This window comes from Meriones unguiculatus, chromosome 6 (genome assembly GCF_030254825.1).
Source record: "Meriones unguiculatus strain TT.TT164.6M chromosome 6, Bangor_MerUng_6.1, whole genome shotgun sequence".
Classification (NCBI taxonomy): Eukaryota; Metazoa; Chordata; class Mammalia; order Rodentia; family Muridae; genus Meriones; species Meriones unguiculatus.
This window is the reverse complement of record NC_083354.1, coordinates 74010193-74036928: the sequence shown is the minus strand read 5'-3', so window position 1 is coordinate 74036928 and position 26736 is coordinate 74010193. Positions and strand designations below refer to the sequence as shown.

General features: G+C 41.4%; 1 pseudogene; it reads right to left on the bottom strand.

Annotated features, from left to right (window-relative positions):
• The window catches only part of LOC132654877 (baculoviral IAP repeat-containing protein 1a-like), a 54392-nt pseudogene extending 28607 nt beyond the window's left edge, over positions 1 to 25785 (bottom strand).
• Positions 25786 to 26736: the final 951 nt, after the last annotated feature.

Genomic DNA, 26736 nt, shown 5'->3' with positions numbered 1-26736 from the left:
GACTATGTTTCCCCCTGGATGAGGAGGACAGCATCAACCAGGACAAGGGAGTGGCACAGTGGCCTCTAAGGCATTGAGAGACCTTGACTTCTTGACTTTAGCACTCAGCATCCAGGATTTATTGTTATTGTCCTTTCAACCAGATATGCAAGTACAGTAGATATGCATTACATATGCTAGTTTTAATTAAAATAAAACAAAGTTTGTTGATAGATTCTAGAACAAGCTTTAAGTACAACCAAATCCTCTCCCACCTTGCCACACAGGGATTGAGAGGAAGGCCCTGGCATTCTCAACTATTTTCTACATACTCCTAAAGAAAAAAGAAAAAAAGTGGGGCCTACAATGTCTCAGTGGGAGAACAGTCACTACTCCTGGGAGGACTCAGGTTTACTTCCCAACACCCATATCAGGCAGTTCACGGCCTCCTGTAACTCAGTTCTAGGATATTTGATGCCCTCTTTCTGACCTCTGTGGACACCAGGAATGCAAGCAGTGCACAGATATACATGCAGACAAAACACCCAAAAGTCAAATGCTTTAAAAAGTAAAAGAAAAAGAAAAAAGTGAGCACTGCTGTATCTCTTCTAACTTCAAAATTAAATAGAAATATTTTGTGTATTTATTTATTTATTTATTTAAAACCAGGATAAATCTTGCTATATAGCCCTGGGAGGGCACAAAACATGTGATTTTAGAAGAAAAAGAACTGAGAAGAGCTAGAGAGAGATAAGAGAAGGTAATGGGAGGACGGTGGTGAGCATGATTGTAGTAAACTGTAATATATATAACATATATGTAAAACATAATGTATATGTATATATGCAATGTTATTGTATGTATTAATGTACACTAAGAAAACATTTTTAAGGAATATTTTAAGTGATTCAGATACTATTAGCATGCTATCTCAAGACCAGATGGTTATTTAAACCTTTACATTTAAATGTTGATAATTAAACCTAAATCAATTTAGAGCACTTTTATGTATGTGTTGGATGGAAAGAAAACACACTGGTGGACCTCAACACAGACTGCTGAGGCACCAACACAGTTGCAGATTTTCCTGCCTTCCCAGGGAAACCGGATCAAAAGACTCTTGTTTCTTAATTACAAGTGCTGGATTTCAAAATGGATCAACTTTAGGATAATTCATATCAAAGTATTTAATATAAAACAAAACTACATTTTTTGTCATTCAGCTTCCTGAGACCTAGGATTTCATGTGTCAACCACCTTGCCCAGAAATACCCACTTTTCAATCTGCGCTTATTGATATTTAGCTTTGAAAATTCTAATTACTACACAATAACAAATTTCCTTGTGCAAGTGGACCTTTCTAGGGTTTTCTTATGTGTAGAAGAGGAATAAAAATACATTTGAGGACTGACAGAAAAGGGGTGAGAGTAGCTCCATAGTAAAGTGATTGCCTGGTGTGCTCAAATCAGTGCTTTCACTCCCAACCCTGGAAAAAGAAAACTACTGAGGAAATCTTAGACAATAGAAATAGAAACCTGTAAAGCATTCTAAAAGGAGGTGAAAAGAAAAACTAGTTTGTACTCAAAAAAATCAGAAAGGCCTAGAACTGGCAGACATGATGTGGCCTCTGCAGTGGGCTTAGGTGGCTGAGGCAGGAGGATCATGAGATCAAGTCCTACTAGATAGAATTGTTATGACAGCCTGTGCTACACAGATCCTGTTTTTAAAAGTGTGTACATAGATCCAACAAAAATTAAGATCTTACTATAATGAGAAAAAAGCTAGACAGGGAGAGTATCAAGGGGGGAAAGAAATAAAGATACATGGATGTATCCTTCACAGTGGGAACCAGAGAGTGAGCAGACACTACCCACAGATAACAAACCTGGACAGTGAGGGAATAACAGATGAAGTGAGTTCAAAGTCAAGAGAACTCATTTTGCTCACTTTGGGAAAAACTTGGTGTGATCTGCTAATGGGTGGTCACCTTCCTCCCACTTCTCCATACATCCTCCACAGGAAAAACACCGCACAAGGTCGTGTTTGCCTAGGAAAAGGAGATGGGGTCACCGCAACAGCACATACACATGTCAATTCACAAGAATTTGACTCCAGATTTCACTAGTGAAATCCTGCTTACTCCTCCAGTTGGATTATGTGGCAATACCATGCACAGAAGACAAGAGTTCACACAGGACTCTTGGTCCTTCAGTGGGGTGGTCAGCAACAGTCAGCAATAGTTGCTGAAGTTTCCTGTGCACCACGTGCTTTGATGAACCTCTTCCAAACCATCATCCTGAAAGATTTGCCATCAGGATCTGCAGTAGCAGCTCCATGAGGGCAGAGATTTCTGTCTGTTCTGGACAATGATGACATACGGGACATTCACAGACATAGGCAACCGACCATCAATTGCTTACAGAGTATATTGGAAGAATATACTTGTAGCTGGGGCAGGATGGAAGAACAAACTTAGGAGCCTCTATTTAAGGCAGATTATGAAGAACCCCTGTCTCTGCTCACATTATTGCCAGCTCTCCTCCCCTAGAAATAGGAGCACATCATCCGTGACACTCAGGCAAGGCTGGCAAGAGAAGACAATGCGTTAAGACCGGGTGCTTAGTTTTATGCCAGTGGAATAAGCCTGTCAGATGAAGTGACCTCAAGATCCCCAAGCCCAGAGGCTGAGCACTGAGGGAACTATGGAAAGGTGAAGGTCTTATGAGGCCCCAAGAGATCTATGACAAATGGAAATAAAGAAAATTGCTTGCAAGTCCGGGATTAGACTACATGGCAGACACAAAACACTGACTATTTCAGGTGCTAAAGAGATGCTCAGCATGAAGAGCACTGGCTGCTCTTGCAAAGGAGTCAGGTTTGTTTCCAGCACCACATGCTGGCTCATGGCAACTATTTCTCCAGTTCCAGGATCCAAAACCCTGGCTAGCCTCTGAGGGCACCAGGCAGACATGTGGCACCCATACTTACATTCAGGCAACACTCACACACAGAAACGTACAAATAAAGGGGAAAACCCCGACTGACCTGTGTAGAAAAGGCCTGCTTTGACAAGAGCTTCAACAGCCACAGGTGACTCGTGGGGCCAGTCCTTAAAAGTGTCCTTCCTCATTTCTTCATTAGCAAAGACGCTGTCATTGCAGTAAGCTTGGGGAAAAGATGTGGGTGAGAAGAGCAGGCTTTGATAACAAAGTCCAAGTGAGTTGTGTATATAGGAGGAATAATCTCATGATCTGTGCTTATGTCAGAATAATTGAGGGTGGTTAGAAGAGCAGGACTAAATAAGAGGTACAAGAAAGACCATGTTAGAGCTGCTGGAGCAGAGTGGAAAACACTGGGGTATTCCATCCGTTCTTTTCATTTCTGTGCATGGTCATTGTGTTAAGGTGTAATTTAATAGTATCCCCTGGTCATCTAGCATCAGGATAGAAGAATATTGAGAGGAGATTCCTATTTCCGGAGTCAGTGTGAAGATTTGAGAAAGGTCATTTCTCCTGTGGCTTTCTTAAAAACAGTCATTTTCATGGCTTGCTCTTGGAGATCACCACACTGGGAAGAGGGTTTACCTCATCCTGGCCCTGGGCCACTGGTATAGTCTTCTCCACACTGTGAGGACTTGAAAATTAAAGTGTCCCAACCTTGGTCTGACAAGTTTCTCAAGATGAAAGCCTACTGTGTTCACATATAATCCTAGATTCCCCCTTTTTTCCCCTTTTGCTTTAAGTTTTTGGTTTTTTTTTTTTTTTGGCATTTGGGATACTACACTTTAATTTAAACAGAAAAATATTTTTAGAGTCTAAAACTTTTAATTTATTGACTTTTGACTTCTATTAAGCCACAATGTCATGGCGAATAGATTCTACTGTTTTTCTCTTTTTTTTTCAACAATGTATCCTATGTATATATTTTTTATTTTTATTAATTACACTTTATTCACTTTGTATCCCCCCCATAAGCCCCACCCTCTCCCTTCCCAATCACACCATCCCTCCCTCTACTTGACGAATACTCCTCCCCAAGTCCACTGATAGGGGAGGTCCTCCTCTCCTTCCTTCTGATGCTAGTCTATCAGATCTCATCAGGAGTGGCTGCATTGTCTTCCTCTGTAGCCTGGTAAGGCTGCTCTCCTCTCAGGGGAAGGTGATCAAAGAGCACCTAATAAAATCTGCACACCTAAAGAAACTAATCAAGAGGGAGGACTCTGGCTATAATGCTCAATCCCCATGCTAAAAGGCAAAGAGGATGGACATCAGAAGAAGAAGAAAACAGGAGACAAATTAGGAACCTGCCACAGAGGGACTCTGAAAGGCTCTGCCCTGCAGACTATCAAAGCAGATGCTGAGACATATGGCCAACTTTGCACAGAGTGCAGAATCTTAGGAAAGAAGTGGGAAATAGTAAGACCTGGAGAGGACAGGAGCTCCACAAGGAGAGCAACAGAACCAAAAAATCTGAGCACAGGGGTCTTTCCTGAGACTCATACTCCAACTAAGTACCATGCATGGAGATAACCTAGAACCCCTGGACAGATATAGCCCATGGCAGTTCAGTGTCCAAGTGGGTTCCATAGTAATGGGAACAGGGACTGCCTCTGACATGAACTGATTGGCCTGCTCTACTGTTTTTCTTAGTTCTCACAAGTATGTTTCTCTGGTTGGAGCAGGCTGGCACTGTGTCTTTCTTTGGCTTCCTTCTTTATCTGATCATTTCCTTCACCTATATTAGGAAGCTGTCTCAGGACTTAGAGTTCTGTGTGTGTTCATGTGTGTGCAGGTATACGTGCAGGTACATTGTTCGGATATCTGTGGAAGTCAGAGGACAACCTTCACTGTGTCTCCCTTGTTGTGAGGGGCTTTCACTTCTCTGGTGTGGTTGAAGATCCCCAGGATTCCATCTTTCCCTGCTTCCCCAGCCCTGAGATTACACATGCACAACAGTAACACCTGGCTTTGTCACATGGTTTCTGGAGACAGAATGCAAAGCCTCGTGTTTGCAAGGAAAGCACCCTGCACTTACTGCCCCATCCCTGACCCTTAGAGTTCCTAATCACATAAATACTTTCAGTGATTCTCTTCCCAGGAATCCTGCTCATGACTTGCTTCTTTAATAAAAAAAGAGCATGCTGGGTAACACTGTAGACTCTTCCAGTTTTGCTATGGTATTATTCATGATCACGCCTTTTTGACAGCACATTCCCCATCGCAACAATATCACTTTTTTTGTCGACTCTTGCATATGTGGCCAAAGAAACAGCTCTGCGTTCAATGGCCAAGAGAACAAACATTGTCTGCATCTTCTTTTTCCCTTTGTGTTTGTTATTTAGCAAGTTACTGGGAAACGGTGTTTCCAGCCAGAAGGATGCCATCTCTCTCTCTCTCTCTCTCTCTCTCTCTCTCTCTCTCTCTCTCTCTCTCTCTCTGTTTGTATATGTGTGTGTGTCTGTGTGTGTACACTCACTCCATTATGAATGTATGTGTGACTGTTTTGCCTACAGGAAGCATGTATGTATACCACAGGTGTGCCTGGGGCCCCAGGTGGACAGAGAGGATGTTACATCCCCTCGAGATGAAGTTAGAAATTGTTGTAAGTGACTACCTTGGAGACACTTTGAACTGAAACTGAGTCCTTGGCAAGAACAACAAATACTCATAACATCTGAGGCATCCCTTCACCCTCATGCTCATTTGGGGAAGGAGGCACAGTGTTTTGTCATGTAGGCTAAGCTAAGCTATCCTTAAACTCATCATATTTCTGACTCAGCTTTCTTAGTGCTGGGATTACAGGCATAGACCTCTACACTTGGCAGTAACCTCATGCAGCCTATACTGGCCTCTAACCTGTTATCATAGTCCTACTGGCCATGGACACCTTATTCCACCTTCCAAGAGCAGAAAAACAGGGAGAAGCACACTCATGTGACCATAGAATTCTTACTCTATTACGACTATTTTCACCTGTCTACTACCCCATGTTCCCATGTCTCTGACCTCTGCTAGGACTGAACTCAGAGCCTGTCTTACTTCATGTATGGATGCCCTACAACTGAGCTAGATTCCTAACGTTAAGGTTTTGTTTTCCTTTGGATGTTGGCATGAAACACAAGGACCTTGTTCATTTTAGGCAAGTGAGTAATATCCTTAAGCCTGTCACATCATTTTAATGTGAATATTCCTTAATTTCTTAACAGCACACTATGTCACTTAAGAATGTTTTGGGGGACTGGAAATGTAGCTCAGTTGGTAGCATGCTCTAGTAGCTTTCAGGAAGTCCTCAGTTCCATCACCAGCACCCAAGAAGCTCTGTCTCAGCACTCAGCAGGAGAAACAAAAGTTCAAAATTCACTTGCATTTGAGGCCAGCCTGGAACAGGAGAGATGCTCAAAAATGCTTCCAAAACATGTTATCCAAAATGTTAGCTGTTTTAAAGAAGCATCCATGACAGTGCCCACCCTACCACACTTAGCTGTGTTTACCTATGCTAAGCAGTGAGCCAGTTCATGGCTCCACGGTACAGATGCTTGCTGCTGAGCCCCAAAAAACTTTTAATTAATCCCTGGAACCCTCATGGCAGAAGGAGAGAAGCAACTCCTATGTTGTCCTCTGGCTTCCGACCTTCACACATGGACCCACACAAACACATATACATTATGGAAATAACTGAGTGAAAATTGGGTTTTATTTTCCTTTGTGTTAGAGACAGATTTTCTTTGTGTAGACTTGTCTGTCCTGGACTTGCTTTGTAGACCAGCCAGGTTTCAAACTCAAAGATCCACCAGCCTCTGCCTCCCTGAGTGCTGGGATTACAGGCATGTGCCACAGTGCTTGGCTAGGTGTCAATTTTTAAAAACTTTACTTTTAAGGATTCACTTATTTTTATTTTTGATGTAGGTGTTCTGTCTGCATGTTTGGCTGTACCACATGTGTGCAGTAGCCAAGGAGGTCAGAGGACGGTATTGGATTCTCTGGAACTAGACTTGCAGAGTTGTCAGCTACTACAGGGTGCTGGAAACATAACCCAAGTCCTTCCCAGGAGCGCCAAGTACATTAACTGCCATATGTCTCTCCCAGCCATAAAGTAAAAAAAAAAAAAAAAAAAAAAAAAAACACAAAACAAATCAAAGTCATTCCATGATGGAGAAATCACTTATAAAGATATTTTTTTGAAGAAAGTTGATGAGGGCTGAAGAGATGGCTCAGTGGTTAAAAGCATTTTCTACTCTTTTAGGGGACCTGAGTTCGGTTCCCAGCACCCACATCAGAGAGCTCACAAATGCCTGTTACTCCACCTCGAAGGGATCTGATGCCCTTGTCTGGCTTCCAAAAGCACCTGTATATATGCACCGTGTGCACACGGAAAAAGACAGAGAGACAGAGAGACAGAGACCGAGATATATATATATATATATATATATATATATATATATATATATATATATATATAGAGAGAGAGAGAGAGAGAGAGAGAGAGAGAGAGAGAAACACCAAAAGAAAGAACCAGACAAAGACTTTGGAATGTACCTGAGGTTTTACCTGATACCATAGGTAATTCTCTTCTGACCCAGGAATTCACAAAATGTTCTCCCTGAGGAAAAGAAACCTATCTGTGGCCTGCAACTTAAGGTCTTCCCAAACTGAAGTGAATTTTCATTTGAGCAGCAGAATTTGAGCAAAGCAGCCCTTTAATTTTGGTTTGATTTCTATTGATCTTGTAAACTTTTACGCAGTGCCAAACATCAGTGAAATGGAAGCTTCTCAGGGTCACTCTTACCATACACCATGCTCAACCACAGAACTGCAGTTACACACAGAGGTGTATTTGGACTCATGAGGAACTGAGACAAGGGAAGGGAGCCATGCTCTATAACCATGCAGCTCTCCCTCTGAGAAAACTGCACCCCAACTGTCAGCCCATGCCCTCTGCAGAGGCTGCCTCTCAGTCAGTCAGACAATACAGTCTCCTTTGGCTTCAGTTTAAGGTGGGTTCCCACTGCTTGCCACTAGGAAGTCCTTACTAATTTAAGGGTGTAAATAACCAGGTTCAGGAGCCACCTTTGAGTGCCCTGCCTCTGCCATGTACTAGGTCAGAAGATTGAGTCAGACATCCAGATGGAGGCAGGAGGAGGTAGCTAGAGTAGTGAGTGGCCTCACTCAGAGGGAAGATGAAGGAGGCAGCAGAAGCAACCCAAATCCAGCCTGGAAACTGTCTAAGTGGTTCCAGCTTCACAAGACAAGAGTTTTGTTTCCTCTGTGCAGAGAAGAGGCAGGACAAGACAAGAGAAAGGAAGAAAAACAGAGTATTTGGGAAAACAAACAAACAAACAAAAATGAAGAGAGAGAGACAGAGAGACAGAGAGACAGAGAGACAGAGACCGAGATACAGACAGACAGAGAGAGAGAGAGGGAGAGAGAAATAATATGTGATTCACCCTGATGAATCACATATTATTAGGTAACAAACATATGCTATTAGAAATGGCCCTTGTAAATTACCGTTACATGAACAAATCCCTCGTAGCTTTGAATATACTGGCAATTTCCTCTGACAACTTCTTACTTTGAAGAAATTCACATCTATAATTAAAAATATAATTAAAATATACTCTGAGTTCCCGGAGCTGTACCATTTCCCAGGACACGCACCAATCTGCACCCCTGGAGACCAGCACAGATCACAGAGTAGCAGGTGAAACCTCCCCCACGCTTCCCCATATACTGGCCTGCCAGAGCCTGCTAGCAATAGTGTTGAGGTCAGCCCAGAGTGCTTGAGCTCCACTTCCCTGTGAGCCCTAAACCTCAGTTCCCTGGGCCTGTGCCATTTCCCAGGAACAACTCCAATCTGTGGCCTTGGAGATCAGCATTGATCAGAGAGCAACATCAAGGATCAGGGAGTAGCAGACCCACATGGATCAGGGAGGAGTAGGAAACCCAGAAGACTGAGGCCATCTGGGACCAAGATTTCCACCTATAACTCCAGAGACCTGCTACCATCAGAGACCACCAGGCCTGCTAATACCAAAGTCAACCAAATGACTAAGAATCAGTACAAGAACACAAGCAACAAATCCCAGGGCCATGTGACATCACCCAAACCCAACTATCCTACCACAGCAAGTCCTGGGGATACTATCACACCAGAAGCACAAGAAAACAATCTTAAATCTGAGGTTGTGAAAACAAATGATTAAGGCCTTAAAAGAACTAAATACATCCCTCAAAGAAATTCAGGAAAATACAATCAAACAGGTAAAGGAATTGAATAAATCCCTCAAAGAAACACAGAAAAAAAAAAACAGACAAATGGGAGAAAGAAAAGAATAAAACTGTTCAAGACCTAAAAAGTAAATAGAAGCCATAAAGAAAACACAATCTGAGGCAATCCTGAAGATGGAAAACCTAGGGAAGAGAACAGAAACTACAGACAAAAGCATCACCAACAGAATACAAGAGATGGAAGAGAGAATCTCAGCTGTAGAAGATACTATTGAAGAAATCGATTCATCAGCCAAAGAAAATGTTAATATAAAACAATCCTGACACAAAACATCTGTGAAATCTGAGAAAATGGCAAAAGACCAACCCTAAGAATAATAGGAATCGAAGGAGAAGACTCCAAGCTCCCAGGCCCAGAAAATATTTTCAACAAAATCATAGAAGAAAACTTCTCCAACCTAAAGAAAGAGGTGCCTATAAATATACAAGCCTACAGAACACCAAATAGACTGGACCAGAAAAAAAAAATTCTCCCATCACATAATAATCAAAACACTAAATGTACAGAACAAAATAGAATATTGAAAGCTGAAAGGGAAAAAGGCCAAGTCACATAAAAAGGCAGACCTATCAGAAGTAAATCTGACTTCTCACCAGAAACTCTAAAAGCAAGAAAGGCTTGAGCAGCTATGTTACAGACACTAAGACACCACATATGTCAGCTGTGACTAATATGTCCAGCAAAACGTTAATCACCATAGAGGGAGAAAGCAAGATATTCTATGACAAAAACAAATTTAAACAATACCTAACCACAAACCCAGCCCTATAGAAGGAAAATGACAGAGGGAAAACTGCAATCCCAGCAGGCTAATCACACCCAGAAAAAACACAGGAAACAAATAACCCCACAACAATAAACCAAAACAGGGAAGGGGCACATACACACACACACACACACACACACACACACACAGCACCACAAACACCACCACCACCAAAACCACCACCACCATCAAAATAATGGGAATCAACAACCAGTGGTCATCAATCTCTCTCAACATCAATGGCCTCAACTCCCTGTTAAACACACACACACTCACACACACACGCTAACAGAATGGATGTGTAAACAGGACCCATCATTCAGTTGCTAACAAGAAACACACCTCAGCAACAATGATAGACATTACCTCAGAATAAAGGGCTGGAAAAAGGTTTTCCAAGTAAATGGTCACAGAAGCAAGCTGGAGTGGGTATTCTAATATCTAACAAAATAGACTTTCATCCAAAATTAATTAAAAGAGATGAGAAAGGGCACTTCATACTCATCCAAGGAAAAATCAACCAAGATTATATTTCATTTCTGAACATATATGGCCAAAATGCAAGAGCACCCACAGTCATAAAAGAAACATTACTAAAGCTTAAATCACACGTTGAACCCCACACGTTAACAGTGGGAGGACTTCAAACCATCTCTCTCACCAAAGACAGATCATTGAGACAGCAACTAAACAGAGAAATAATGAAGCTAATTGACGTTATGAGTCAATTGGACTTAACAGATCCACAGAACATTTCACTCAAACACAAAAGAATATGCCTTCTTCTCAGGACCTCTTGGAATCTTCTTCAAAACTGACCACATACTCAGATACAAAGCAAGCCTCAACAAATATAAGAAAATTGAAATGACAACTTGTATTCTATCAGACTACCATGGATTAAAGCTAGACTTCAACAGTAACAGAAACAATAGATTGCCTAAAAACTCATGGAAATTGAACAACTCTCTAGCTAATGACTACTGGGTCATGGAGGAAATAAATTGAAAGCTTTCCAGAATTCAATGAAAATGAAAGCACAACATACCTAAACTTATGGGACACAATGAAAGAAGTACTAAGAGGAAAGTTCATAGCACTATGTGCCTTCATAAACAAATGTAGAGAGCTTATACTAGCAACTTAATAGCTCACTTGAAGACTCTAGAATAATGGAAGCAAACACACCGAAGAGGAGTAGGCATCAGGAAATAATCCAACTCAGGGATGAAATCAATAACCTAGAAACAAAGAGAACAATACAGAAAATCAGCAAAATCAAGAGCTGATTCTTTGATAAAATCAACAAATTAGACAAACCCTTAGCCAAACTAACTAAAATACACAGGGAGAGTATCCAAATTAATAAAATCAGAAATGAAAAAGGGGATATAACAATACATACCGAGGAAACCCAAAGAATCATTAGATCATACTTCTAAAACTGTATGCCACAAAATTAAAAAAAAAAACTCTATAAACAGAGATGTTCTACACTGCAAAGACCACTTGATAAAACCTCTCAAACTATTGGACTTTATACATCACTAATACTGTCAGGAAAAATACTTGCAAACACAAGACCTGAGTAGGTCCCAACCAGATGGAGACCCAGCACTGAGCAGGGAAGTGGACACAAGTTCCCACCCTAACCAAGAAGCTATTTCCACTGGAACCTACTGATGAGGGAACAATCAGTCTCCAGTGGAGTGTCACTGGGTATAACCACACACTTCAGGGCAGGCCTATGCCCAGGAATACTTGCCAACACAAAACACACTTTTTTTTTTTGGTCATACTAGTTTTTTGATTGTTATGATTTTCTTGTGAAGAGGGGCGTTTTGAAACACAGAGAGAAAGAACACAAGTTGGCTGAGTAGGGAAGTGGGGAGGATGTGGGAGGAGTTGGAGGAGGGGGAAAATCATGATCAAAACATATTGTATTACAAAAGATTTTAACTCACCCCAAACCTTTTTCATGAGAATTACAAGTGTTCTGGTAGAATTATTTTTATTTATATTAAGGAAAATACATATATTTACTTAAAATTCAGTCTTAAGACTACTTTATTTTTATTTTATATTGAGGGGTTCCTATGTTGCCCAGACTGGTGATAAATTCCTTGAAATCTTAAAGCAATCTCCTGCCTCTGTCTCAGGAGCATTATAAGCACACAATAGAGCACAATTTTTTCTTATACTAAACATGCAGAACAGGCAGTTGAGCCTCGTTCCCACAGTCAGATCACAGTGACAGTAAAGGGAACAATATGAAAATTAGAGGTAGCATATTTCACCTACTAAAGAAAACTGTCATGATAATTTTTAAAATGGCAGATATTAATCTATTGGTTTTGATTTTTGTAACGTATGTTGAATATCATCTTGAAATGCATTCCTTTTCCCATACAAACCACGCTGCTTTTAAGACTGAACAATGTTTCTCTAACTGACACTAGCGTTCCTAGCAGTGTGGTAAGGAGGAGACTGAGAGCTCTTTTATCAATGGGGATGAGACCAGCCTTGCCTTGCTGCTTTTAACAACATGAGGAGATGAACTCTACATAGCTCCAGAACTTCCATTCGGTTTTTGTGGCATCCATGGATCCTGGCTCCATTTTTCAACTTTCCATGCATTGCCCTATGCCTAAATGTACCCCATGTGGTACAGAGCAGTGACTTGATGCTATTAATTCTTTTTAAAATAGTAATAAATGAAATTGCTCTTAAAATATTTCAATAACTCTTTCTCTTTTGAGATAGGATTTTATATGGCACAGACTCATTTTAGGCTCTCTGGAACAAAAACCTTGAATTCCTGCTCCTCTTGTCTCCCACTCACAAGACCTGGGATGTCCTTCCCACCTCAACATTACTTTCTTAAATGCTATTTTTAAAACAAATGGAGGGACTGGAGAGATGGCTCAGAAGTTAAGAATATTGGCTTTTCTTCCAAAGGTCCTGAGTTCAATTCCCAGTAAACACATGGTGGCTCATAACCATCTATAGTGAGATCTGGTGCCCCCTTCTGGTGTGGAGGTGTACATGCAGGCAGAATACTGTAAAAATAATAAATTAATCTTTAAAAACTTTTGTGATAGCTGGGCATGATGATGCAAATTGCAATCTCAACACTTGGAAATCAAAGAAAGGAGCACGGTGAGTTTGATGTCAGTTTGGGATACAGAGTGAGTCTATGTTTTAAAACTTAAAACTATACTAAAACCAGCTCATATTTATTATTCAGTTTTTTTAAAAAAATGTAAGAAAATATTCAGATATTTTACCAAAATTTCATAAAAGAAGTGATCAGGCCAGTGTTTATAACTGAAGTCTCAGAAGCTAAGGATAAAGAACACAACAGGAAATTTGGAGACTGAGTTCTGATGTCAGCCCTGTGCTCATGCTGATAGACATAAGGAAGGTACATCAGTCATTGCATGTGATGCATGGTAGGTTTTACAGGACCTACAGGCTATATGTTATTATCTGCATTTTACACTCAAGGCTCTGCGAAGGTCAGTGCCTCAGTTCAGGACTGGACGTCAGGCGGTCTGCACATGCAATTTTGCCTCGCTCCAGCTCTGTCTGGTCCTTCTTGTGTGAGCAGGCTGAAAAAATCATACTAACTTTGTAACCTATGTTTCTTTTAATTGCCTTATAACTTATATTTTCAAGTTTTAGGCCTATATTAATTAAAGCCTCTTAGTGCTTCTCCAGAGAGCTGAGAAATGTAAAAGTTCCTGACATCAGCCATCTGTGAGGGCAGAGATAAGGAAGAAAACAAGCAGAGATCCCTACTAAATGGAGAGTAACTCACATATGAAACCACTTGTAATGCCTTAACATTCTGACTTTCTTTGTTTTATACACCAATTCTACCCCTGTACAGACTAACACATTTATTAGTTGGGATAAGTCACGGGGCTGTTGCCTGACAGACATTATCTTAGTATTTGGGTTACTGAGTAAGTAGGTTAGTAGGGAAAATGGCACAGTATAGGCTTGAGGGTCTGCAGTTTGAAGCCCAGTGTGTATGTAAAGGTGGGGTATGGTCACACACTTCTTCAACCCTCGCCCTGGGTCAACAGAGACAGGCAGGTCCTAGACACTCCCTGGCCAGCTAGTCAGCCAATCTGTGAGTTCTGGTTCAGTGATCCCTGTCTAAAGATAGGGAGAGAGTGATAGGGAAAGCATGCTAGGTCAACATGTGCCCACAAAATGAACACACACACACACCAAACCAAACCAAAAATATGTTTTCAAATGAAAGCAAAATTACTTTAAGGTGGATCCAAGATGGCAGCACACCATATCAGAGAGGCAAAGGATCTGAAACTCTGAAATTGGTGAGTAGAGGGGCAACTGAAGCCACAAAATCAACATTGAGGCTTCCTGAGTGAGCAGGGACATCACATGAGCTGAGACCATTTAGATTCAGGTCAACGTTGGACTTCTCTGGGGATGGAAAGTGGTGAATATTCACTTCCCCATTTAGAGGCTCCTTCCTCCTCAGTGGAGCCGGCCGACAGAGAATCTTAGAGACTCCAGAGACTCTTAGCACAGAACTCACTGCCTGGGGACTGAGACAGACGAGGCAGGGCTCCTAGCTCCTTAGCCACAGCTGCCAGCTCTACCAGCCTTCTGATTCCCAGATCCGCAGTACCAACCTTCCGAGTCCCAGGTATGCAGGTGGCCATACGAACTCCACAGGTCCTCCCAGCCAAAGGGCCACCCAATTGACTGTAAGGGCCACCCAATCCCTCAGTGGTGACAGCTGGCTGTACACCATCAAAGTTGCCAGACCAGCCAAACCACCCAGTTGCACCAGGCACCGGGCCACATAGGTCTGTGGACCACTGTTGTGGCTCCCCCAGGACTTCCCAACAGGCACTTGGACCATCCTCCCAGTCTAGCTGCTGCAGCTGGACTTCTAAGTTCAGCGGCTACAGCACCAGTGAGCTGAAGGAGCTCCTACCCCCACATTGACTGAGCAAGCCCCAACTGAAAGTAGAAAACAGGGGGAACCCCTGTGCTTTCCAATTTGACTTACTAGAGAGTGAGTGTGCCTTCAAGAGCTTACAAAGCCCCAGATCCAGGGTCCTTGTAAGCTAGCAGCCAGACATCCGACCCTCCCACCCATGTGCAAACTGTGGGAAACAGAGGGACAGTGTTCTCAACATTGAGGCCCCAGAATACTGGGGGTCTACCAGTGGAGTTCAGGCAAATAACTCCCTGGAGCTCAGAGCTGAATACCTGTGGCCTGCAATGCCATTGAGGTATTCAAGGAATCTACACAAGCGAATTGCACCTGTGAAGACCTCCAGCACCTATAATCCCTTTGATGCCTGCACAGTCTCCTGCCCCACACTTCAAGCATTTATATTCTCTAACACCCTGTCAGTCAAGGCACCCTTCCACACACATGCCCATGCACACACACACTTGTCGCGCGCAGCCTTTGCCGATATGGATGACGCGGCAACAGAGGATTTGTCCAGCAGCAGTTTTATTGCGAAGCTCTTGAAAGTAGATGGAGAAGGACCCCAAACCCTGTGCGTGCTCTGCTTAAATAGCCAGCAGGGTGACTTGCTCGTCTGTGATTGGTGCTCTACACAAAACCCAATTAGCATGTGTTCTCCAATAGGGAGAACAACCAAACCTACATTAGCATAAAGTGGCGCATGCGTACATCGCAAGACAACGTTTGGCAAGAAGAACCAGGAAGCAGGAAACCGGCGCCATCTTGTAATGGCGGGAGCGGCTCCCGACATCTCCCCCTTAAAAATTATATTAAAATCAGCCAAAAATGATCCGTAACTACACCATGAGTTTTCCGATCAGCCTGCTGACTCAACAGCATCAGCGATCAAGGAGGTTACACAGTGTATGAGACCCTTTACGCCCTTAGCCCCGTGCAATGGGAACCTGAGCCCTGGGGGGCGCAAAGGTCTGCCAAGAACAGCTTCCTAGTGCAATGGGAACCTGTGCCCGTAAGGATTGCTTTTAGTTCTGACAGTGTCTCAACGGCTGAGCATATTTAGCCATACTTGAGGAGAGGCTCCCTGCTCTACAGCCAACATGGCTTGGACTATAGCCACATTTTTTGCTTGCTGCTGTTTTTTTTTTTTTTTTTTTTTTTTTTTAATTGCAGAGCAACCAAAAACAGAGGAGCAGTCCTGCAACCAAGGTTACTCCAAACATTCCCACCCCCACCCAATCTGAAGTAAGAAAAGGCAGAAGAAACCCAGGGTAAAGCCAGTCTGTGGGCAATGAATCCACTCGAGTAGAATTAGTGGTCCTCCTCGCTGTCCTTGATTCTTTAAGCAGTAGCAGGTGTGTCTGTTGAAAGATCATCTTCAGCTGTCACGAGCTTTCGCGTGAGGCACTCCGGTACCCAGAATGGATTGTTTTCTTCCTGTGGAAAAACACAGACAGCTCCCCTGGATCTTATTAAAATAGGATCCGGTCCTTTCCACTGATTATCAAGCACATCCTTCCATTTTACCAATTCTTTCGGGTATGCATGGCTGACATGTCTGTCTGCCGCAGACTGTCCATTAGAATCCAATTTTAAAAAATTTAGGGTAAATAAAGTAAGGGAGATAGTTGCTTTCTGACCCATATTTATGGGCCAGAGTCCCCCTTTTTGTTTTTGCAAATACGTTTTGAGTGTGCCATGCGCACGTTCCACCACGCCTTGTCCTTGTGGATTATAAGGCAACCCCGTGACAAGATGGACTTCCATTTTTGAGCAAAATTGTTGAAATGCCTTAGAAGTATAAGCAGGTCCATTATCAGTTTTTAATTGTTGTGGCTTTCCCCATGCTGCCCAAGCCTCCAGGCAATGGGTAATAACATGGGCCACCCTTTCTCCTGAAAGAGGTGAGGCATGGATGACACCAGAACAAGTATCCACGGATACATGAACATATTTCAACTTACCAAAGGCAGGAATGTGAGTAACATCCATTTGCCAAATATGTAAAGGTCTCAATCCTCTGGGATTAACGCCAATGGCAGGTGTAGGTCTAAACTCTGCGCAATTGGCACATTTCAGCACAATATCACGAGCGTCTGCTCGTGAGATACCAAATTTCAACCTAAGTGTTTCAGCCGGCACATGATATAACTCATGGAAGGTTGCGGCATGTTGCACAGAATTAAGCGAAAGGAATACTGCTCTAGTGGCTTTATCAGCCAAGTCATTAGCTTTTGACATTGGTCCAGGTAATAACGTATGTGCTCTCATATGTTGAATAAAAAATGGATTTACTCTTGTTCTAATAGATTGTTGAATATCAACAAAAACTTGCGCTACATTACTTTTGGAAGAAATGAGTCCCACGGTTTCTAAAATTTGTACTGCTCCTACCACATAGTGTGAATCTGAAATAATATTCACGGGCTGAGGAAAGGCTCGTAACACCTCAGCTACAATTGCACATTCAACCAATTGTGGGGATGAAACACTAAAATGCTTTTGAAACACTTCATTATTAACAACATAACTTCCTACACCAGTTTTTGATCCATCCGTAAAAACATCAATAGCCCCCACAATAGGCTGAATTTTTGTAATTTTTGGAAAAATAAATGCATTGGTTAATGTAAATTGTAATAAGGGATGTTTAGGATAATGATTATCAATATTGCCAGAATAAATACAGCGCAAGATAGCCCAATTATCCAAAGTGGAGCACAACACTTGTATCTGATAGCTAGTATAAGGGGTGATAATAGAACATGGCTCCATTCCAAAATGAGTTAAAGCCATGTGAATTCCCTTTAGAGCAATTTCTCCCACCTGGGTTGGATAATGACTTAACACTTTTCCAGGGGAAGTCTGGGAATGGACCCATAAAAGTGGTCCTTGCTGCCATAACACTGCTGTCTAATTCTGCTTGTTCATCAGGATCAAGCCCTGTCTCTTCCTCCTCGCTAGAGTCATCAGACTGTCGTGGTTCCTCTTCCTCTGAGGACGTCTCCTCCCCGGAAGAGGACTCCACCCTAAGATTTTTAAATTCATCTAAGAGGGGGTACAGTTTACGACCGTCCTCTCTTTTAATGGGATCCCTCTTAGTATCTGCGGTTAATTTTGGCCTTTTAGCTTTTAACTCGAGTTTAGCTGTTTTTCCTGCACTTTTAAGTTTTTTTCTCTCCTTTTGACATCTTCCCCTTTTCTGCTTCGGACAGACTATCTTGATGGTCTGACAAAACTCTCTGACCCTCCTTGACCTTTTCTTATAGATTGGCCATACTCCTGGTCTTAACGTTACCTTTTCCCGTTTCCCACAATTGAGACAGAAACAACACAACAAAACAAAAACGAAACTAACCACGAGAAACGGAATACCCCAGACCACAGAAATCATACCTTGCAGAAAAGTACCGCGGTTCCTCACACTGCTGGCTTGAATCCTCCTCCGACGAGCAGTCGGGGGTCCTTCGAGTCGTCCCTCCGCCCTGGGTTCGGCAGGTTCCCGGGTTTCGGCACCACTTGTCGCACGCAGCCTTTGCCGATAAGGATGACGCGGCAACAGAGGATTTGTCCAGCAGCAGTTTTATTGCGAAGCTCTTGAAAGTAGATGGAGAAGGACCCCAAACCCTGTGCGTGCTCTGCTTAAATAGCCAGCAGGGTGACTTGCTCGTCTGTGATTGGTGCTCTACACAAAACCCAATTAGCATGTGTTCTCCAATAGGGAGAACAACCAAACCTACATTAGCATAAAGTGGCGCATGCATACATCGCAAGACAACTTTTGGCAAGAAGAACCAGGAAGCAGGAAACCGGTGCCATCTTGTAATGGCGGGAGCGGCTCCCGACACACACTCACTTGCTCGCCCACATTTGTCCTTCAGTGCCCATGAATGTTTCTCCCTTAGGTACACCTGAATCACCAACACACACTCTCAAACCACTGGACCACTCTCATCTTCCTGAAGAATTCTCCAGACATCAGAGAAAGATGCTACCAGTCTGAACTGGAGACTCCAGGAACAAACAGTGAAGGTTACAGATAAGCAAATGGCCAGAGGTCGGCAAAATAACACATCCAACAAAATCCAGGACATTATGGTGTCACCAGCAACCCCAAAAATCTATGGATACTCCAATTCATTGGAAACACAGGAAAATGATTTTAAAGCTATGCTTATCCAGTTATTAGAGGCACATAAAGAGGAAACAAACAGATCTCTCAAAGAAATTTAAACACGGATGGAAGCAAATAAAGAGGAAATGAATAAAGCTCTCAAAGAAACATAGGCAAATATAGCCAAACAAGAAGAGGCACAATTAGTGGCATATAGAGAGGAAAACAACAACAACAACAACAAAAAAAAAGAAACAGAGATTATCATAGAGAGACATGAATCCACATTTAAGCAGATGAAGGAAATGATGCATGAAAACAGAATTAGAAGCAATAAAGAAAACACAAACAGAGAAAACCCTGGAGCTGGAGAACTTAGAGAAAAGATCAGGAAACACAAAGGTAACCATCAAAAAATAGAATAAAAGAGATGGAAGAGAGAATCTCTGGTGCTGAAGATACACTTGCAGAAATGGAAACTTTTCTCAAAGAAAAAGTAAAATTGGAAAAGTCCCAAACACAAACATCAAAGAAATCAAGGACACCACAAAAAGGCAAATTCAAAAAATAATAGGAATAGACAAAAAAGAACATACCAGGCTCCAAGGTCCAGAAAATATCTTCAAGAAAATCATAGAAGAAAAATTTCCAAACTTAAAAAAAAGAGATGTCCATAAACATATAAGAGGCCTACAGAACACCAAATAGACTAGACCAGAAAAGAAACTTCTCACATCACATCATAGTCAGAACACTAAATCTACAGAACAAAGAAAATATGTTAAAAGCAGCAAGGGAAAAAGGCTAAGTAACATATAAAGGTAGACCTATCAGAAACACACAAGACTTCTTATCAGAAACTATGAAAGCCAGAAGGACATGGGCAGATGTCATGCAGACTTTATGGGACCACAGATGCCAACCCAGACTACTATACCCAGCAAAGCTTTCAATCAACATAGATGGAGAAAACAAACTATTCCATAACAAAACAAAATTTAAGCAATATCTACATAGAAAACCAGCCCTACAGAAGATACTAGAAGGAAAACTCCAATCCAATGAAAACACTGCACCCAAGAAAACATAGGATACAGATAATTTCCCAACAAAATTAAAAAAAAAAAACAAGCAATGAATTACAGTAAGACCACCAACTCCACAATAAAGGAACTAACAGCCATTGGTCACTATTATCCATCAACATCAATGGCCTCAAATCTTCAATAAAAAGACACAGACTAACAGGATGGTTGCAGAAACAGGATACAACATTCTACTGCATCCAGGAAACACACCTCTGCAACAGAGATAAACACTACCTCACAGTAAAGGACTAGAAAAATGTTTTTCAAGCAAATGGACCCAAAAAACAACCAGAGGTAGCAATCCTAATATCTAACAAAATAGACTTTCAACCAAAATTAATCAAAAAAGATGAGGAGGGGCACTTCATTCTCATCAAAGGAAAATTCCACCAGGAGGACATCACAATTTTGAACATCTATGCCCCAAATACAAGACTACCTACATTTGTAAATGAAACATTACTAAAGCTGAAATTATTCATCCATCCCAACACATTAATAGTGGGAGACTTCAACACTCCACTCTCACCAAGGGACAGATCATCCAGACAGAAGCTGAACAGGAAATTAAGGGCACTTACAGAGCTCCTAAATCAAATGGACCTAAAAGATGTCTACAGAACTTTTCACCCAAATTCAAAAGAGTATACCTTCTTTGAGCACCTCTTGGAACCTTCTCCAAAATAGACCATATATTTGGTCACAAAGCAAGCCTCAGCAGATAAAAGAAGATTGAAATAATCCCTTGTATCCCATCTGATCACTATGGTCTAAATCTGGACCTCAACAACAGCAACAGAAATAGCAAAGTCTACACATAAATGAAAACTGAACAAGTCGCTACTCAAAGACAGCTGGATCAGGGAAGAAATAAAGAAAGAAATTAAAGACTTCCTAGAATTCAATGAAAATGAAGGTACAACATACCCAAACTTATAGGACACAACAAAAGCAGCGCTGAGAGGAAAGCTCATAGCACTAAGTGCCTGCAAGAAGAAATTTGAAACATCCTATACAAGCAACTTAATAGCTCACCTGAAAGCCCTAGGAAAAAAAAGAAGCAAACACACCAGAAGAGTGGACAGCTGGAAATATTCAAGCTCAGGTCAGCAATCAATAAATTAGAAACAAATAAAACAATTCAAAGAATCAATGAAACCAAGAGTTGATTCTTTAAGAAAATCAACAAGGTAGACAAGCCCTTAGCCAAACTAACTAAAAGGCAGAGAGAACCTAAAAGAGGGACATAACAACAGGCACTGAAGAAATCCAAGCAATCAGTAGGTCTGACTACAAAAGCTATATGCAACATAATTTGAAAATCTAAATGAAATGGACAATTTTCTTGATAGATTGCACTTACCAAAGTTAAATAGAGATCAGGCAGAAAGGTTGAAAAGTCCTATATGCCCCAGGGAAATAGAAGCAGTCATCAATAGTCTCCCTTCCAAAAAAAAAAAAAAAAAAAAGCCAGGGCCAGATGTTTTCAGTGCAGAATTCTACCAGACCTTCAGGGAAGAGCTAACTCCAGTCCTCTTTAAACTGTTTGACAAAATAGAAACAGAAGGAACATTACCAAACTCATTCTATGAAGCCACAGTCACCTTGATACCTAAACCACACAAAGACCCAACAAAAAAAGAGAACTTCAGACCTATCTCTCTTGTGAACATTGATGTAAAACTACTCAATAAAATAGTTGCAAGCCAAATCCAAGAACATATAAAAGATATCATCTGCCATCACCAAATAGGCTTTATCACAGGCATGCAAGGGTGGTTCAACATACAGAAATCCATCAATGTAATCAATCACATAAACAAATTTATGGAGAAAAACCACATGATCATCTCCTTATATGCCAAAAAAGCATTTGACAAAATCCAAAACCCATTCATGATTAAAGTCTTGGAGAGACCAGGGATACAAGATACATACTTAAACATAGTAAAGGCAATTTAGAGCAAGCCTATAGCCAACATCAAACTAAACAGAGAAACTTAAATCAATCCCACTGAAATCAGGGACAAGGCAAGGCTGCCCACTCTCTCCATATCTGTTCAACATTGTACTTGAAGTCCTAGCTACAGAGAGACTAAAGGAGATCAAGGGCATACAAATCAGAAAGGAAGAAGTCAAATGTCACTATTCACAGATGATATGATAGTACACATGAGTGACCACAAATATTCAACCAAAGAATTCCTTCACCTGATAAACGACTTCAGCAAAGTAGCTGGATACAAAATCAACTCAAAAATTCAGAAGCCCTACTGTATAACAAAGATAAAAGGACCCAGAAAGAAATTAGGGAAACAACACCCTTCATGACAACCACTAAGAACATAAAGTACCTCAGTGTGATTCTAACCAAGCAAGTGAAAGACCTGTTTGAAAAAAACTTCAAGTCTCTGAAGAAAGAAACTGAAGAGGATATCAGAAGATGAAAAGATCTCCCATGCTCATGGATCAGTAGGATTAACATGGTGAAAATGACCATCCTACCAAAAGCAATCTAAAGATTCAGTACAATTCCCATCAAAATACCAACACAATCCTTTACAGACCTTGAAAGAAAAATTCTCAATTTCATATGGAAAAACAAAAACCCAGAATCTCCAAAATGATCCTGTACAACAACAGATCATCTAGAAGTATTTCCTTCCCTGATCTCAAACTGTACTACAGAGCAATAGTAATAAAAACTGCATGTATTGGCATAGAAACAGAATGGTGGATCAATGGAACCAAATAGAAGACCCAGAAATAAATCCATACACCTATAGATACATGATTTTTTACAAAGAAGCCAAAACCATTCAATAGAAAAAAAGGACAGCATGTTCAACAAATAGTGCTGGTCCAACTGGATGTCTATATGCAGAAAAATGAAAATAGATTCATATTTATCACCCTGCACAAAACTAAAGTGTAAGTGGATCAAAGACCTCAACATAAAAGGAGACACACTAAATCCATTAGAAGAAAAAGTAGGGAAGAGCCTAGAACTCATTGGCACAGGAGACAACTTTCTGAATGGAGCATCAACAGCACAGGCTCTAAGAGCAACAATCAATAAATGGGACCTCATGAAACTGAAAAGCTTCTGTAAAGCAAAGGACACTGTCATCAGAACAAAATGACAGCCTACAAACTGGGAAAGGATCTTCACCAACCCTATATCTGGACTAATATCCAGAATATATAAAGAAATAAAGAAGTTAAAAAGCAACAAATCAAGTAAACAAAAAAGGAGCTAAAGAGAGAATTCTCTGTAGAGGACTATAGAATGGCAGAGAAACACCAAATTAACACTCAACATCCTTAGCCAGCAGGGGAGATGCAAATCAAAACAACCCTGAGATTTCACCTTATACCCATCAGAATGGATAAGATCAAAATCTCAACTGACAACACATGCTAGAGAGGTTGTGGAGAAAAGGGAACCCTCCTCCATTGCTGGTGGAAATGTAACTTGTACAACCACTTCAGAAATCGGTCTGGGTGCTTTCTCAGACAATTAGGAATAGTGCTTCCTCAAGATCCAGCTATACCACTCCTAGGCATATATCCAAAAGATGCTCAAGTATACAACATGGACATTTGTTCAATCATGTTTGTAGCAGTTTTATTCATAATAGCCAGAAACTGGAAACAACCCAGATGTGCCTCAACGGAGGAATGGATATAGAAATTGTGGTACATTTACACAATGGAATACTACTCAGTAATTAAAAGCAAGAAAATCATGAAATTTTCAGGAAAAAAAGTGAGATCTAGAAAAGATCATCCTGAGTGAGGTATCCCAAAAGCAGAAAGACACAGATGGTATATACTCACTTATAAGTGGATACTAAACCTATAAGATAGGATAAACATACTAAAATCTGTACACCTAAAGAAACTAAACAAGAAGGATGTTCCAGGGTAAGATGATCAATCCTCATTTAGAAAGACAAATGGGATGGACATTGGAGGTAGAAGAAATTAAGAAACAGGATAGGAGCCTACCATAGGGAACCTCTAGCCCATGGCAGCTTAGCATCCAAGTGGGTTTCCCTAGTAAGGAGAACAGAGGCTGTCTCTGACATGAACTCAGTTGGTTGCTCTTTCACCCTTCCCACCCCTCAAGGGAGGAGCAGCCTTTCTAGGCCACAGAGGAGGACAATGCAGCCAGTCCTGATGAGACCTGATAAGCTAGGCTCAGATGGAAGGGGAGGAGGACCTCCCCTATCATGGACTTAGAGAGGGGCAGGGAGGAAAGGAGGGAGGGAGGGTGAGATTGGGAGGGAATGAGGAAGGGGCCTACATTGGGGATACAAAGTAAATAAACTGTAATTAATATAAAAACTAAAAATTAGACAAAGAAAGGCTAAAAAAAAAAAAAGAAAAGTAGTGGTTACAATGTTGATTAAAAAAAAAACTAAGAATGTATTAAAAATATCCTTTATGGAACAAGCCAATAAAATCACTCAATAATCCAGCAAAAAACAAAACAAAACAAAACAAAAAAAACCCACAAACTTTAAAAATAGAAGAAAAAGCTAAGTTCCTGTGATTCAAACTTATCACTATGTGACCACTTAAAAAGTTCTGGGGTGACCCCATATAGGATAGGAGGAAGATCAGAACTCAAGGGAATACCCCAACAATGTGGCTCTTTTATCTCTAGTTTTATTTTGCTCTGTAAAACATTAAAAATTTTAATCATGAAATACGATCCACTTACTTGGGGAACCACTTGGCATGCTCCTTCCAGGGATCGTCTCCTTCTTCCCAGTTTCCCAGGCATCCACCGCAGGAGAAGCACTGCACAGTGTCCCTTTCACCTACAGATGCAGGGAACCGATGGCACCAGGTGTGTCTTGGAGCTGATCATACTGAACCAGAGCAACACAGACCCCAGCATGCTTGCTCTTCCATGTCCCCTCTGACTGAATCCCTGGCCACATCCCACTGCCCTAAATGACACACTCCTACATCTGGACCGCCCGCCCAGCCATGGCCATCCTCCATACGCACAGCCCAGGACTTTGGAGGTCCTATTAGGTGATCTAGCACTCAGCTACACACTCAGCCTACTGCCGGTACTCTTAAGGTCTATATGTAAAGAAAAGCAACATTTTACTTTATACACACCCAAGTGTGTGTGCATAAGATTTTAAGGTACATATCCAGAGCTTAGAGATGGCACAGTTGGCAAATGCTTGCTGGGCAAACATGGAGACTGGGCTCAGATCTCCAGCACCTGTGTAATAGCAAGGCAACAGGGACAGTGTAATCTTAATGCCAGGGAAGGAGAGACAGGAAGACCCTAAGGGCTCACTAACCAGCCAGTATGTCTCATTGGCAAGCTCCAGGTGTAATGAGAGACCTGTCTCACAAAATATGTTGGACAGAACTACAGGCCTATTTCTGAATACACAGAACATGTTGCTTTCAGGATAGAGAGGAATCAAGCTGGAACTGACTCAGAATTTCCTCCCTGCAATCTTCCTGTCACAGTACTGGAAGAGGCTTTGCAGTCTGCTGGGGGAGGAGGGCCACCTGCATTCTCCAATATCACCATCATGCCAGAGAAGATGAGGCCAATGGTGAAGAGTGGCCTGAACCTTTGGGGATAACCGACTGCTTTTGAATTGGACTTGAGGATGCTTCACAGATGCTCTAATGGTGGTCAAGCTGGGTGTGGTGTTGCAGGCCTGTAAATCTCAGCACTTGTGTGTCAAAGACAGGTAGATCTCTGGGTCAATGGCCAGACTGATTTACATAGCAAAGTCAGAACAGAAAGGGCAACACAGTGAGACCCTATTTCAAAAAGGCAAAAAGAAAGAAAACAAAAACCTAAATTAAATCTGGTGAAAAGCACATGGCCCAGAAACTCTCTAAAGGTCTTAGCAGGGAAGGGTCTAGGAATGCTATCTGGCTTAATAGACATCCTGTCAAAATTCCTTCTAAATATTTATGTTCCTATGCAAAGAATGCTGCTGCTTTGATCCTTGGCTAGATAATAATTGATTATTGAGTGTTCAGCAATAAATGAGATGTCTATGTCAACCTCACACCAAGGCTCTGGGAGATCTGATGGCATAGCCATATCCATTGGAAACAGCAAAAGTCATGAAGCCAGCACAGCTGTTTGACATGGCTCTAGCACAGGTGGGGAAAATGCAGCAATTATTTTCATTCTTTCCCTCTTTTGTAGGTTTTTAGGATCTATGTGTTTTATTGGGGGGGGAATCCTTTCTGCATTATGATTTTTTCTGTCTTTTCTTGAGAAAATTATGTCTGAGTTATTTCCATTTAGGAAAAATAACATTATTTGGCCACTGTTTTGAAGGTTTCCTTATGCTTTGGAGATCATTGAGCACAGATTAGCACATAAACTAGCAATTCTTTTATGAGGCCATTACTAAAGGAATCTTTTATGGATATCTGCCCTTAAGCAAACTCAAACAGTATAATTGGTATAGGGGAAACAAAGATAGCTGACAAGCTCTGACTGGCCAGAATACCAGGT